This window comes from Plectropomus leopardus, chromosome 9 (genome assembly GCF_026936395.1).
Source record: "Plectropomus leopardus strain MGB_pleo_1.0 chromosome 9, ASM2693639v1, whole genome shotgun sequence".
NCBI classification, from domain to species: Eukaryota; Metazoa; Chordata; class Actinopteri; order Perciformes; family Serranidae; genus Plectropomus; species Plectropomus leopardus.
The window spans coordinates 32391287-32404935 of NC_142184.1; the positions used below are offsets into that span (position 1 = coordinate 32391287).

The 13649-nt window shown below is 35.3% G+C and overlaps 1 long non-coding RNA gene across 1 annotated transcript in view; it reads right to left on the reverse strand.

Annotated features, from left to right (window-relative positions):
• LOC148188777 (uncharacterized) overlaps positions 1-13649 on the reverse strand; it is a 32312-nt gene that overhangs the window by 17895 nt on the left and 768 nt on the right. Inside the window, exon 2 of the long non-coding RNA XR_015777563.1 lies at positions 13428-13566. This is a non-coding gene — a long non-coding RNA (uncharacterized LOC148188777). The remainder of the gene's footprint in view (positions 1-13427; positions 13567-13649) is intronic.

Below are 13649 nucleotides of genomic sequence, written 5' to 3' on the forward strand. Positions count from 1 at the left end.
TGCAAAAAGAGCCAAGAACAGCCTAATTTAGCATGTGGAAAAAATGACGGAAAAAGCAAGGCTATAGTATGGCAAAAATGTCCGAATAAGACATGTGTAAAAACAGCTAAAAAACACATTAAACCACAGGAAATAGCCTTCTAAGACACGCCATAGCAAAGAAAGTTTCAAAAATTGCACACAATAGCATCATTTGGCATGTGGAAAAAATGACGGAAAAAGCAAGGCTATACTATGGCAAAAATGTCAGAATATGACATGTCCTAAAAACAGCTAAAAACCACAATAAACCAAATTGAATAGCCTTCTAAGACACGCCATAGCAAAGAAAGTTGCAAAAAGAGCCAAGAACAGCCTAATTTAGCATGTGGAAAAACTGACTGAAAAAGCAAGGCTATAGTATGGCAAAAATGTCCAAAAAAAACATGTCCCAAAAACAGCTAAAAACCACATTAAACCACATAAAATAGCCTTCTAAGACACGCCATAGCAAAGAAAGTTGCAAAAAGGTCCAAAAAAAGCCTAATTTAGCATGTGGAAAAACTGACTGAAAAAGCAAGGCTATAGTATGGCAAAAATGTCAAAATATGACATGTCCTAAAAACAGCTAAAAACCACAATAAACCAAATTGAATAGCCTTCTAAGACACGCCATAGCAAAGAAAGTTGCAAAAAGGGCAAAAATAATAATTTCACATGTGGAAAAACTGACGGAAAAAGCAAGGCTATAGTATGGCAAAAATGTCAAAATGTGACATGTTCCAAAAAGAAAGCTAAAAACCACATTAAACCACAGATAATAGCCTTCTAAGACATGCCATAGCAAAGACAGTTTCAAAAAGGTCCAAAAACAGCATTATTTGGCATGTGGAAAAAATGACGGAAAAAGCAAGGCTATAGTATGGCAAAAATGTCAAAATGTGACATGTCCCAAAAACAGTCAAAAATGACATCAAACCACATGAAATAGCCTTCTAAGATACGCCATAGCAAAGAAAGTTGCAACAAGAGCCAATAACAGCCTAATTTAGCATGTGGAAAAAATAACCGAAAAAGCAAGGCCATAGTATGGCAAAAATTTTAAAATATGACATTTCCCAAAAAGAAGCTAAAAACCACATTAAACCACAGAAAATAGCCTTCTAAGACAGGCCATAGCAAAGAAAGTTGCAAAAAGGGCCAAACACTGCCGAATTTAGCATGTGGAATAAATGACAGAAAAAGCAAGGCTATAGTATGGCAAAAATGTCCAAATAAGACATGTCCCAAAATTCAGATAAAAATGACATAAAACCACATGAAATAGTCTGTGGAGACACGCCATAGCAAAGAAAGTTGCAAAAATGGCCAACAATAGCATTATTTGGCATGTGGAAAAAACGACGGAAAAAGCAAGGCTATAGTATGGCAAAAATGTCCAAATAAGACATGTTCCAAAAAAAGCTAAAAACCACATTAAACCACAGAAAATAGCCTTCTAAGACACGCCATAGCAAAGAAAGTTGCAAAAAGGCCAAAAACAGCCTAATTTGGCATGTGGAAAAACTGACAGAAAAAGCAAGGCTATAGTATGGCAAAAATGTCCAAATAAGACATGTCCCAAAATTCAGATAAAAATGACATAAAACCACATGAAATAGTCTGTGGAGACACGCCATAGCAAAGAAAGTTGCAAAAATGGCCAACAACAGCATTATTTGGCATGTGGAAAAAACGACAGAAAAAGCAAGGCTATAGTATGGCAAAAATGTCCAAATAAGACATGTTCCAAAAAAAGCTAAAAACCACATTAAACCACAGAAAATAGCCTTCTAAGACACGCCATAGCAAAGAAAGTTGCAAAAAGGGCCAAAAATAGCATAATTTCGCATGTGGAAAAACTGACTGAAAAAGCAAGGCTATAGTATGGCAAAAACGTCAAAATGTGACATGTCCTAAAAACAGCTAAAAACCACATGAAAGCACTTAAAACAGTCTGTGAAGACACGCCATAGCAAAGAAATTTTCAAAAAGGGCCAAAAACAGCCCAATTTGGTATGTGGAAAAAATGGCCATTAAAGCAAGGCTTTTCCTATTTCAGAAAGTGTTGTAATGTGTATATAGATTCCATGTTGTTGGTGCTGTTGCTGTGTTTTTTTCTTTTCTTTTTTTCCATTTAACATGTTGTGATCATCCAGATGTTGTCATGTATGTTTTTGTTGTCTCTGTTTGTTTTTAAAACTCAATAAAACATTGTCTTAAAAAATAAATGAATAAAAAAGCAAGGCTACAGTATGGCAAACATGTCCAAATGTGACATGTCCCAAAAACACCTAAAAATCACATTACACCACATAAAATAACCTGTGGAGACACGCCATAGCAAAGAAAGTTGCAAAAATGGCCAACAACAGCATCATTTGGCATGTGGAAAAAATGACTGAAAAAGCAAGGCTATAGTATGGCAAAAATGTCAAAATGTGACATGTCCTAAAAACAGCTAAAAACCACATTAAACCAAATTAAATAGCCTTCTAAGACACGCCATAGCAAAGAAAGTTGCAAAAAGGTCCAAAAACAGCCTAATTTAGCATGTGGAAAAAATGACGGAAAAAGCAAGGCTATAGTATGGCAAAAATGTCAAAATATGACATGTCCCAAAAACAGCTAAAAAACGCATTAAACCACATGAAACAGCCTGTGGAGACACGCCATAGCAAAGAAAGTTGCAAAAAGGCCAAAAACAGCCTAATTTGGCATGTTGAAAAAATGACTGAAAAAGCAAGGCTATAGTACGGCAAATATGTCCAAATAAGACATGTCGTAAAAACAGCTAAAAAACACATTAAACCACAGGAAATAGCCTTCTAAGACACCCCATAGCAAAGAAAGTTGCAAAAAGGCCAAAAACAGCCTAATTTGGCATGTTGAAAAAATGACCGAAAAAGCAAGGCTATAGTATGGCAAAAATGTCAAAATGTGACATGTTCCAAAAAAAGCTAAAAACCACATTAAACCAAATAAAATAGCCTTCTAAGTCACGCCATAGCAAAGAAAGTTGCAAAAAGGTCCAAAAAAAGCTTAATTTAGCATGTTGAAAAAATGATGGAAAAAGCAAGGCTATAGTATGGCAAAAATGTCCAAATAAGACATGTCCCAAAAACATTTAAAAATAACATTAAACCACATAAAATAGCCTGTGGAAACACGCCATAGCAAAGAAAGTTTCAAAAATGGCCAATAACAGCATTATTTGGCATGTGGAAAAAATGACGGAAAAAGCAAGGCTATAGTATGGCAAAAATGTCAAAATGTGACATGTCCCAAAAACAGTCAAAAATGACATTAAACCACATGAAATAGCCTTCTAAGATACGCCATAGCAAAGAAAGTTGCAACAAGAGCCAATAACAGCCTAATTTAGCGTATTGAAAAAATGATGGAAAAAGCAAGGCTATAGTATGGCAAAAATGTCCAAATAAAACATGTCCCAAAAACAGCTAAAAACCACATTAAACCACATAAAATAGCCTTCTAAGACACGCCATAGCAAAGAAAGTTGTAAAATGGGCAAAAAATAGCATAATTTGGCATGTGGAAAAACTGACAGAAAAAGCAAGGCTATAGTATGGCAAAAATGTCAAAATATGACATGTCCCAAAAAAAGCTAAAAACCACATTAAACCACAGAAAATAGCCTTCTAAGACAGGCCATAGCAAAGAAAGTTGCAAAAAGGGCCAAACACTGCCGAATTTAGCATGTGGAATAAATGAAAAAAAAAGCAAGGCTATAGTATGGCAAAAATGTCCAAATAAGACATGTCCCAAAAACAGTTAAAAATGACATTAAACCACGGAAAATAGCCTTCTAAGACATGCCATAGTAAAGAAAGTTTCAAAAAGAGCCAAGAACAGCCTAATTTAGTATATGGAAAAAATGACCGAAAAAGCAAGGCTATAGTATGGCAAAAATGTCCAAATAAGACATGTCCCAAAATTCAGATAAAAATGACATTAAACCACATGAAATAGTCTTCTAAGACACGCCATAGCAAAGAAAGTTGCAAAAATGGCCAACAACAGCATTATTTGGCATGTGGAAAAAACGACGGAAAAAGCAAGGCTATAGTATGACAAAAATGTCCAAATAAGACATGTTCCAAAAAAAACTAAAAACCACATAAAAGCACTTAAAACAGTCTGTGAAGACACGCCATAGCAAAGAAATTTTCAAAAAGGGCCAAAAACAGCCCAATTTGGTATGTGGAAAAAATGGCCATTAAAGCAAGGCTTTTCCTATTTCAGAAAGTGTTGTAATGTGTATATAGATTTCATGTTGTTGGTGCTGTTGCTGTGTTTTTTTCTCTTTTTTTTTTCCATTTAACATGTTGTGATCATCCAGATGTTGTCATGTATGTTTTTGTTGTCTCTGTTTGTTTTTAAAACTCAATAAAACATTGTCTTAAAAAATAAATGAATAAAAAAGCAAGGCTACAGTATGGCAAACATGTCCAAATGTGACATGTCCCAAAAACACCTAAAAATCACATTACACCACATAAAATAACCTGTGGAGACACGCCATAGCAAAGAAAGTTGCAAAAATGGCCAACAACAGCATCATTTGGCATGTGGAAAAAATGACTGAAAAAGCAAGGCTATAGTATGGCAAAAATGTCAAAATGTGACATGTCCTAAAAACAGCTAAAAACCACATTAAACCAAATTAAATAGCCTTCTAAGACACGCCATAGCAAAGAAAGTTGCAACAAGAGCCAATAACAGCCTAATTTGGCATGTTGAAAAAATGACTGAAAAAGCAAGGCTATAGTATGGCAAAAATTTCAAAATATGACATGTCCCAAAAACAGCTAAAAAACGCATTAAACCACATGAAACAGCCTGTGGAGACACGCCATAGCAAAGAAAGTTGCAAAAAGGCCAAAAACAGCCTAATTTGGCATGTTGAAAAAATGACTGAAAAAGCAAGGCTATAGTACGGCAAATATGTCCAAATAAGACATGTCGTAAAAACAGCTAAAAAACACATTAAACCACAGGAAATAGCCTTCTAAGACACGCCATAGCAAAGAAAGTTGCAAAAAGGCCAAAAACAGCCTAATTTGGCATGTTGAAAAAATGACCGAAAAAGCAAGGCTATAGTATGGCAAAAATGTCAAAATGTGACATGTTCCAAAAAAAGCTAAAAACCACATTAAACCAAATAAAATAGCCTTCTAAGTCACGCCATAGCAAAGAAAGTTGCAAAAAGGTCCAAAAAAAGCTTAATTTAGCATGTTGAAAAAATGATGGCAAAAGCAAGGCTATAGTATGGCAAAAATGTCCAAATAAGACATGTCCCAAAAACATTTAAAAATAACATTAAACCACATAAAATAGCCTGTGGAAACACGCCATAGCAAAGAAAGTTTCAAAAATGGCCAATAACAGCATTATTTGGCATGTGGAAAAAATGACGGAAAAAGCAAGGCTATAGTATGGCAAAAATGTCAAAATGTGACATGTCCCAAAAACAGTCAAAAATGACATTAAACCACATGAAATAGCCTTCTAAGATACGCCATAGCAAAGAAAGTTGCAACAAGAGCCAATAACAGCCTAATTTAGCGTATTGAAAAAATGATGGAAAAAGCAAGGCTATAGTATGGCAAAAATGTCCAAATAAAACATGTCCCAAAAACAGCTAAAAACCACATTAAACCACATAAAATAGCCTTCTAAGACACGCCATAGCAAAGAAAGTTGCAAAAAGGGCAAAAAATAGCATAATTTGGCATGTGGAAAAACTGACAGAAAAAGCAAGGCTATAGTATGGCAAAAATGTCAAAATATGACATGTCCCAAAAACAGCTAAAAACCACATTAAACCACAGAAAATAGCCTCCTAAGACACGCCATAGCAAAGAAAGTTTCAAAAAGAGCCAAGAACAGCCTAATTTAGCATGTGGAAAAAATGACCGAAAAAGCAAGGCTATAGTATGGCAAAAATGTCCAAATAAGACATGTCTTAAAAACAGCTAAAAACCACATTAAACCACAGAAAATAGCCTTCTAAGACACGCCATAGCAAAGAAAGTTGCAAAAAGGGCCAAACACTGCCGAATTTAGCATGTGGAATAAATGAAAAAAAAAGCAAGGCTATAGTATGGCAAAAATGTCCAAATAAGACATGTCCCAAAAACAGTTAAAAATGACATTAAACCACGGAAAATAGCCTTCTAAGACATGCCATAGCAAAGAAAGTTGCAAAAAGGGCCAAACACTGCCGAATTTAGCATGTGGAAAAAATGACGGAAAAAGCAAGGCTATAGTATGGCAAAAATGTCCAAATAAGACATGTCCCAAAATTCAGATAAAAATGACATTAAACCACATGAAATAGTCTTCTAAGACACGCCATAGCAAAGAAAGTTGCAAAAAGGGCCAAAAACAGCCCAATTTGGTATGTGGAAAAAATGGCCATTAAAGCAAGGCTTTTCCTATTTCAGAAAGTGTTGTAATGTGTATATAGATTTCATGTTGTTGGTGCTGTTGCTGTGTTTTTTTCTCTTTTTTTTTTCCATTTAACATGTTGTGATCATCCAGATGTTGTCATGTATGTTTTTGTTGTCTCTGTTTGTTTTTAAAACTCAATAAAACATTGTCTTAAAAAATAAATAAATAAAAAAGCAAGGCTACAGTATGGCAAACATGTCCAAATGTGACATGTCCCAAAAACACCTAAAAATCACATTACACCACATAAAATAACCTGTGGAGACACGCCATAGCAAAGAAAGTTGCAAAAATGGCCAACAACAGCATCATTTGGCATGTGGAAAAATTGACTGAAAAAGCAAGGCTATAGTATGGCAAAAATGTCAAAATGTGACATGTCCCAAAAATAGCTAAAAACCACATTAAACCACATTAAATAGCCTTCTAACACACGCCATAGCAAAGAAAGTTGCAACAAGAGCCAAGAACAGCCGAATTTAGCATGTGGAAAAAATGACGGAAAAAGCAAGGCTATAGTATGGCAAAAATGTCAAAATGTGACATGTCCCAAAAACAGTCAAAAATGACATTAAACCACATAAAATAGCCTTCTAAGACACGCCATAGCAAAGAAAGTTGCAACAAGAGCCAATAACAGCCTAATTTAGCGTACTGAAAAAATGACCGAAAAAGCAAGGCTATAGTATGGCAAAAATGTCCAAATAAAACATGTCCAAAAAACAGCTAAAAACCACATTAAACCACAGAAAATAGCCTTCTAAGACACGCCATAGCAAAGAAAGTTGTAAAATGGGCAAAAAATAGCATAATTTGGCATGTGGAAAAACTGACAGAAAAAGCAAGGCTATAGTATGGCAAAAATGTCAAAATATGACATGTCCCAAAAACAGCGGAAAACGACATTAAACCACAGAAAATAGCCTTCTAAGACACGCCATGCCAAAGAAAGTTCCAAAAAGGCCAAAGACAGCCTAATTTGGCATGTTGAAAAAATGACCGAAAAAGCAAGGTTGCTTGGTTTGCCAGTTTAGATGTATTATCTTTAGCGATTGAGGCAAACTTGCTCGCGCCAACAGTGAAACTGCTCCAACCTGAATAAATAGAAGACATGGCATTGTTAATGGCAAAAATGTCCAAATAAGACATGTCCCAAAAACAGTTAAAAATGACATTAAACCACAGAAAATAGCCTTCTAAGACATGCCATAGCAAAGAAAGTTGCAACAAGAGCCAATAACAGCCTAATTTAGCGTATTGAAAAAATGACCGAAAAAGCAAGGCTATAGTATGGCAAAAATGTCCAAATAAAACATGTCCAAAAAACAGCTAAAAACCACATTAAACCACAGAAAATAGCCTCCTAAGACACGCCATAGCAAAGAAAGTTGCAAAAAGGCCAAAAACAGCCTAATTTGGCATGTGGAAAAACTGACGGAAAAAGCAAGGCTATAGTATGGCAAAAATGTCAAAATATGACATGTCCTAAAAACAGCTAAAAACCACATTAAACCAAATTAAATAGCCTTCTAAGACACGCCATAGCAAAGAAAGTTGCAAAAAGAGCCAAGAACAGCCTAATTTAGTATATGGAAAAAATGACCGAAAAAGCAAGGCTATAGTATGGCAAAAATGTCCAAATAAGACATGTCCCAAAATTCAGATAAAAATGACATAAAACCACATGAAATAGTCTGTGGAGACACGCCATAGCAAAGAAAGTTGCAAAAATGGCCAACAACAGCATTATTTGGCATGTGGAAAAAACTACGGAAAAAGCAAGGCTATAGTATGGCAAAAATGTCCAAATAAGACATGTTCCAAAAAAAGCTAAAAACCACATTAAACCACAGAAAATAGCCTTCTAAGACACGCCATAGCAAAGAAAGTTGCAAAAAGGGCCAAAAATAGCATAATTTCGCATGTGGAAAAACTGACTGAAAAAGCAAGGCTATAGTATGGCAAAAATGTCAAAATATGACATGTCCTAAAAACAGCTAAAAACCACATGAAAGCACTTAAAACAGTCTGTGAAGACACGCCATAGCAAAGAAATTTTCAAAAAGGGCCAAAAACAGCCCAATTTGGTATGTGGAAAAAATGGCCATTAAAGCAAGGCTTTTCCTATTTCAGAAAGTGTTGTAATGTGTATATAGATTCCATGTTGTTGGTGCTGTTGCTGTGTTTTTTTCTTTTCTTTTTTTCCATTTAACATGTTGTGATCATCCAGATGTTGTCATGTATGTTTTTGTTGTCTCTGTTTGTTTTTAAAACTCAATAAAACATTGTCTTAAAAAATAAATGAATAAAAAAGCAAGGCTACAGTATGGCAAACATGTCCAAATGTGACATGTCCCAAAAACACCTAAAAATCACATTACACCACATAAAATAACCTGTGGAGACACGCCATAGCAAAGAAAGTTGCAAAAATGGCCAACAACAGCATCATTTGGCATGTGGAAAAAATGACTGAAAAAGCAAGGCTATAGTATGGCAAAAATGTCTAAACAAGACATGTCCCAAAAACAGTTAAAATGACATTAAACTACATAAAATAGCCTGTGGAGATACGCCGTACTAAAGAAAGTTTCAAAAATCGCCAACAACAGCATTATTTGGCATGTGGAAAAAATGACGGAAAAAGCAAGGCTATAGTATGGCAAAAATGTCAAAATGTGACATGTCCCGAAAATTGCTAAAAACCACATTAAACCACATTAAATAGCCTTCTAACACACGCCATAGCAAAGAAAGTTGCAACAAGAGCCAAGAACAGCCGAATTTAGCATGTGGAAAAAATGACCGAAAAAGCAAGGCTATAATATGGCAAAAATGTCCAAATATGACATGTCCCAAAAACAGCGGAAAACGACATTAAACCACAAGAAGTAGCCGTCTAAGACACACTATACCAAAGACAGTTGCAAAAAGTTCCAAAAACAGCCTAATTAAGAATGTGGAAAAAGCAAAGTATGGCAAAAATGTCAAAATATGACATGTCCCAAAAACAGCTAAAAACCGCATTAAACCACAGAAAATAGCCTGTGGAGACACGCCATAGCAATGACAGTTGCAAAAATTGCCAACAACAGCATCATTTGGCATGTGGAAAAAATGACCGAAAAAGCAAGGCTATAGTATGGCAAAAATGTCAAAATGTGACATGTCCCAAAAACAGCGGAAAACTGCATAAAAATGTTTGCCCAGACACACCACAGCAAAGAATTTTGCAAAAACGTCCAAAAACACTTTACTATAGTATATTTAAAAATTAATGAAAATGCCACACTACAGTATGGTGAAAAATGTTGTATATATATATATAACATATATATATAATATAACATGTCCTCAAAGCAGCTGTAAACTGCATATAATAGCATGCTGAGACACGCCATAGCATAAAATGTTGCAAAACAGCCTAAAACACCATAATATAGCATGTCGAAAAAACGACCAAAAACAGCATTCTGTACTATGACAAAAAATCTCAAATTTTGACATGCCAAAAAAATTGCCGAAAAAAGCATATTATAGCTTGTATACTATGTCGAAGAAGAGGCCAAAAACATCATAAAATAGCATGTGAAAAAATGGCTAAAAAACTGCATGTTATAGCTTGTAGAGACACATCATAGTATAGCATGTTGGAAACAAAGGCCCAAATCGTCATAATATAGCATGTCGAAAAACAGGCCACAAATGTCTTACTACAGAATTTTGTCTAAAACGGCATTAAAAAAATAGCCATAGTACAGTGTGATGTACCTGGGCCACTTGTCATTTCTTGTTTGTCCTGCCATTGCTATTTCCTTTCAGGTTCCCACTGCTTTACTGGCTCCTCCCACCTCATTATGGGATTCACCTCACCTGCTAATAGTCTATATCAGCTTGACTACTCCCAAGATGTCTTTTTCTCTGCCTACTGGAGGGCTGGTGCCTTTGAGGCCCACATCACCCAACACCCAGACCTCACCACAGACTAATGACCTCTATCTAAGTTTTGTGTTATTGTGTTATCTTTAATACTTTTTTAAAAAATTATTTAAAGGGTTACTTAGTGCAGTATGTCGTCCAAAATCATGAAGAAAAACATAGTATAGGATTTCGTTTAAAATCATGAAAAATGTCATACTATAGTATGTTGTTCAAAATCATGAAAAAAAAAAAAATAGTATAGCATGTCGTCCAAAATTGCACAAAAAAGTCATGGTATACTATGTTGTCCAAAATGGCTTAAAAAGTCATACTATAGTATGATGTCCAAACTGTCATAAAGATGTCATACAACAGTATGTCATCCAAAGTTGTTTAATAAATACCATACCATACCATAGCATAGTACGAATTTCAAAATGGCATAAAAATTCTTACCACAATATGTCATCCAAAATTTCAAATTTAGTTCGTCGTCCAAAATATCATAAAAAATTCATACTAAAGTATGTATTCCAAAATTGCATGAAAAGTCATAGAGCACTATAGTGTCCAAAATGCCATAAAAAAGTCATAGTACAGTATGTATTCGAAAATATCATAAAGTAATACAGTGGTATGTTATAGTAAAATGGTATGTATATAATAAAAAGTCATACTGTAGTATGGGGTCAGAAATGAAATAAGATGTCACACTATAGTATGTCATCAGAAATGGTACAAAAAAGTCATATAATACTATATCATCCAAAATGGCATAAAAAGGTCACACTGTAGTATACTGTCCAAAATCTTACAAAAAAGTCATAGTATAGTTTGGCGTCCAAAAAGGCATAAAAACGTCAAAGTATGGTATGGCTTCCAAAATATCATAAAAAAGTAATACTATATTATATCATCCAAAATATCATAAAAAAGTCATTGTTAACTTTATTAGTCAAATTAGTCATACTATAGGATGTTTTCCAAAATATCATAAACAAGTCATACTGAAGTACATTGTCAAAAATATCATTAAATACTCATATTATAGTATGTCGTCCAAAATGGCATAGAAAGGTCATCTCCGTGAGTGTGATTTGTTCTCTCTCTCTCTCTCTCCCTCACTTGCTCCTCCACTACATGTCACAGGAGCAAGTGATGGCAATCAACGGAGAGGAATATAAGGGAGCTGAGGAGCGGAGAGGAGGAGACTCTTCTGCACAGACACACAGACTGACGCCTGAGCAGCAGGAGCACTACTTCAGGAAATCAGCAGGGAGATGGCCTTCATCTTATGAGTTTTTGTATTTTGCTTATATTTTCAGTTTGGGTTGGAGATTGCCAGCAGTTCTGTTTTTGGGTGTTTTGTTAGGCTCCTTCAGTTTAGGTGGATGACCTTGGTCTGATGGCCTATTGCAAGTTTGACCCAGCGATTCCCCGTCTTTTGTTTGTTTTGGCCAGGAACCACAACCCCTCTTCAGTTCCATGTACAGTATGTGTGAGTATATTTGAGTTAATAATAAATACTTTTGCCTCTTCCTTGCTATCTGTAGTCCAATGTCTGTTATATGTTCAGCCTCACTTTGAGCCAGTTTAAGTGGCAGTAACAAGCATAAAAAGGTCAGACTAAACTATGTCGTCCAAAATGGCACAAAAAAGTAATTGATTACTATGTTGTCCAAAATGGCTTAAAAATGTCATACTGTAGGATGTCGTCCAAAATGGCATACAAATCTCATAGTATGCCATCCAAAATGGCATAAAAACAGTGATGTTATGCTATGTCATTCAAAATGGCACAAAAAAGTCATACTATATGTTGTCCAAAATGGCATGAAAAATTCTACTTGCAGTACTTCAGTATGTCGTCCAATATATATTTTTTTAAAAGTAATTGTATAGTATGTTGTGCAAAACAGCATGAAAAAGTCATACTGTACTATGTCGTCCAAAATTTCATAAAAACATCATATTATATTCTAACTGCCAATATGGCATAAAAAAGTCGTACTGTGGTATGTCATCCAAAATGACAATATATAATCATCCTTCAGTATTTTGTCCAAAATAGCATAAAACTGTCAAAGTTTTGTACAGTATGTCGTCCTAGTGTGTTGTCCTACATGCCATAAAAAAGTCATACTATGGGATGTCGTTGTGAATGTCATAAAATGTCGTATTAAACTATGTCTTCCAAAATGGCATAAGAAAATCATACTATAGTATGTTTTCAAAAATGGCAGAAAAAGTCAGTCATAGTAGTCATACTTTACTTTACTCATCCAAAATGCAAGAGAAAAGTCATGTTATAGTATGTCATCCTAAATGGAATGAAAAAAGTCATAGTATAGTGTGTTGAACAAACTGTTAAAGTCAAGGTACTGCATGTTGGAAATATAAGTAAAGTATGTGGGGAAAAAAAGTCAGCACTGTGTGTTGAAAAACCTTCTTTCAAAGTCATAGCTTTGTGTCTTAAGAAGGAATTCATAGTATATTGTGTCAAAAGAAAGCCATAGTAGGCTATAGTACACCGTGTCAAAAAACAAAACAAAACAAAAAATTAAATCAGCCAAAATTGTATGTTGAAAAGAAGTCAAACTTAATATGTAATTTAAAAAAAAACAAAACAAGTTAGATGGAAGTATAGGTAAAAGCTGACCTGCTAGACCTCCCCTCATTAATGTTTCACCCCATTAACCCCTGAACATCTCACCATGGTGAAGCGAAAGAGGAGCTTCTCCCTACCGCCCCCTGCAGACGACACTAAGGCCCTCACCTTCCCCACACCTGGTACTCCCTTCCTAGGAAAATACATTCATTGGTGTGTTTTCTTTCTTAACTGAAGTCAGTGCATGCTTTCTTTGCTACTATCAAACAGCCTGCGGTTGTTAATAATCGCTACAATAAGGCAAACTTTCAATAAACAAGCCAGATATGTAATCAGATGTACACAAGCCAAGCAGAATTCAAATAAGTAATAACAAATGTAAAAATAAAGAGAGAAAACTCACAGTGCCAGTTGTCATAAAGCAGCGGAGCTCGGAAGTGGTCAGGCAGAGCACAACCAGACACACACCTGGAGTCACTGCACCTTATCAGGGGAGTCATGCTGGGAGTACTTTTGTCTTTGGCCTCTGGGAGCAGCGTTCCCTGGGCAGCACAGAGGCAACTAACAACAGAGCTTTGCATGGAGAGACACCCACCTACAGTACAATACAGTACAGTACATCAGC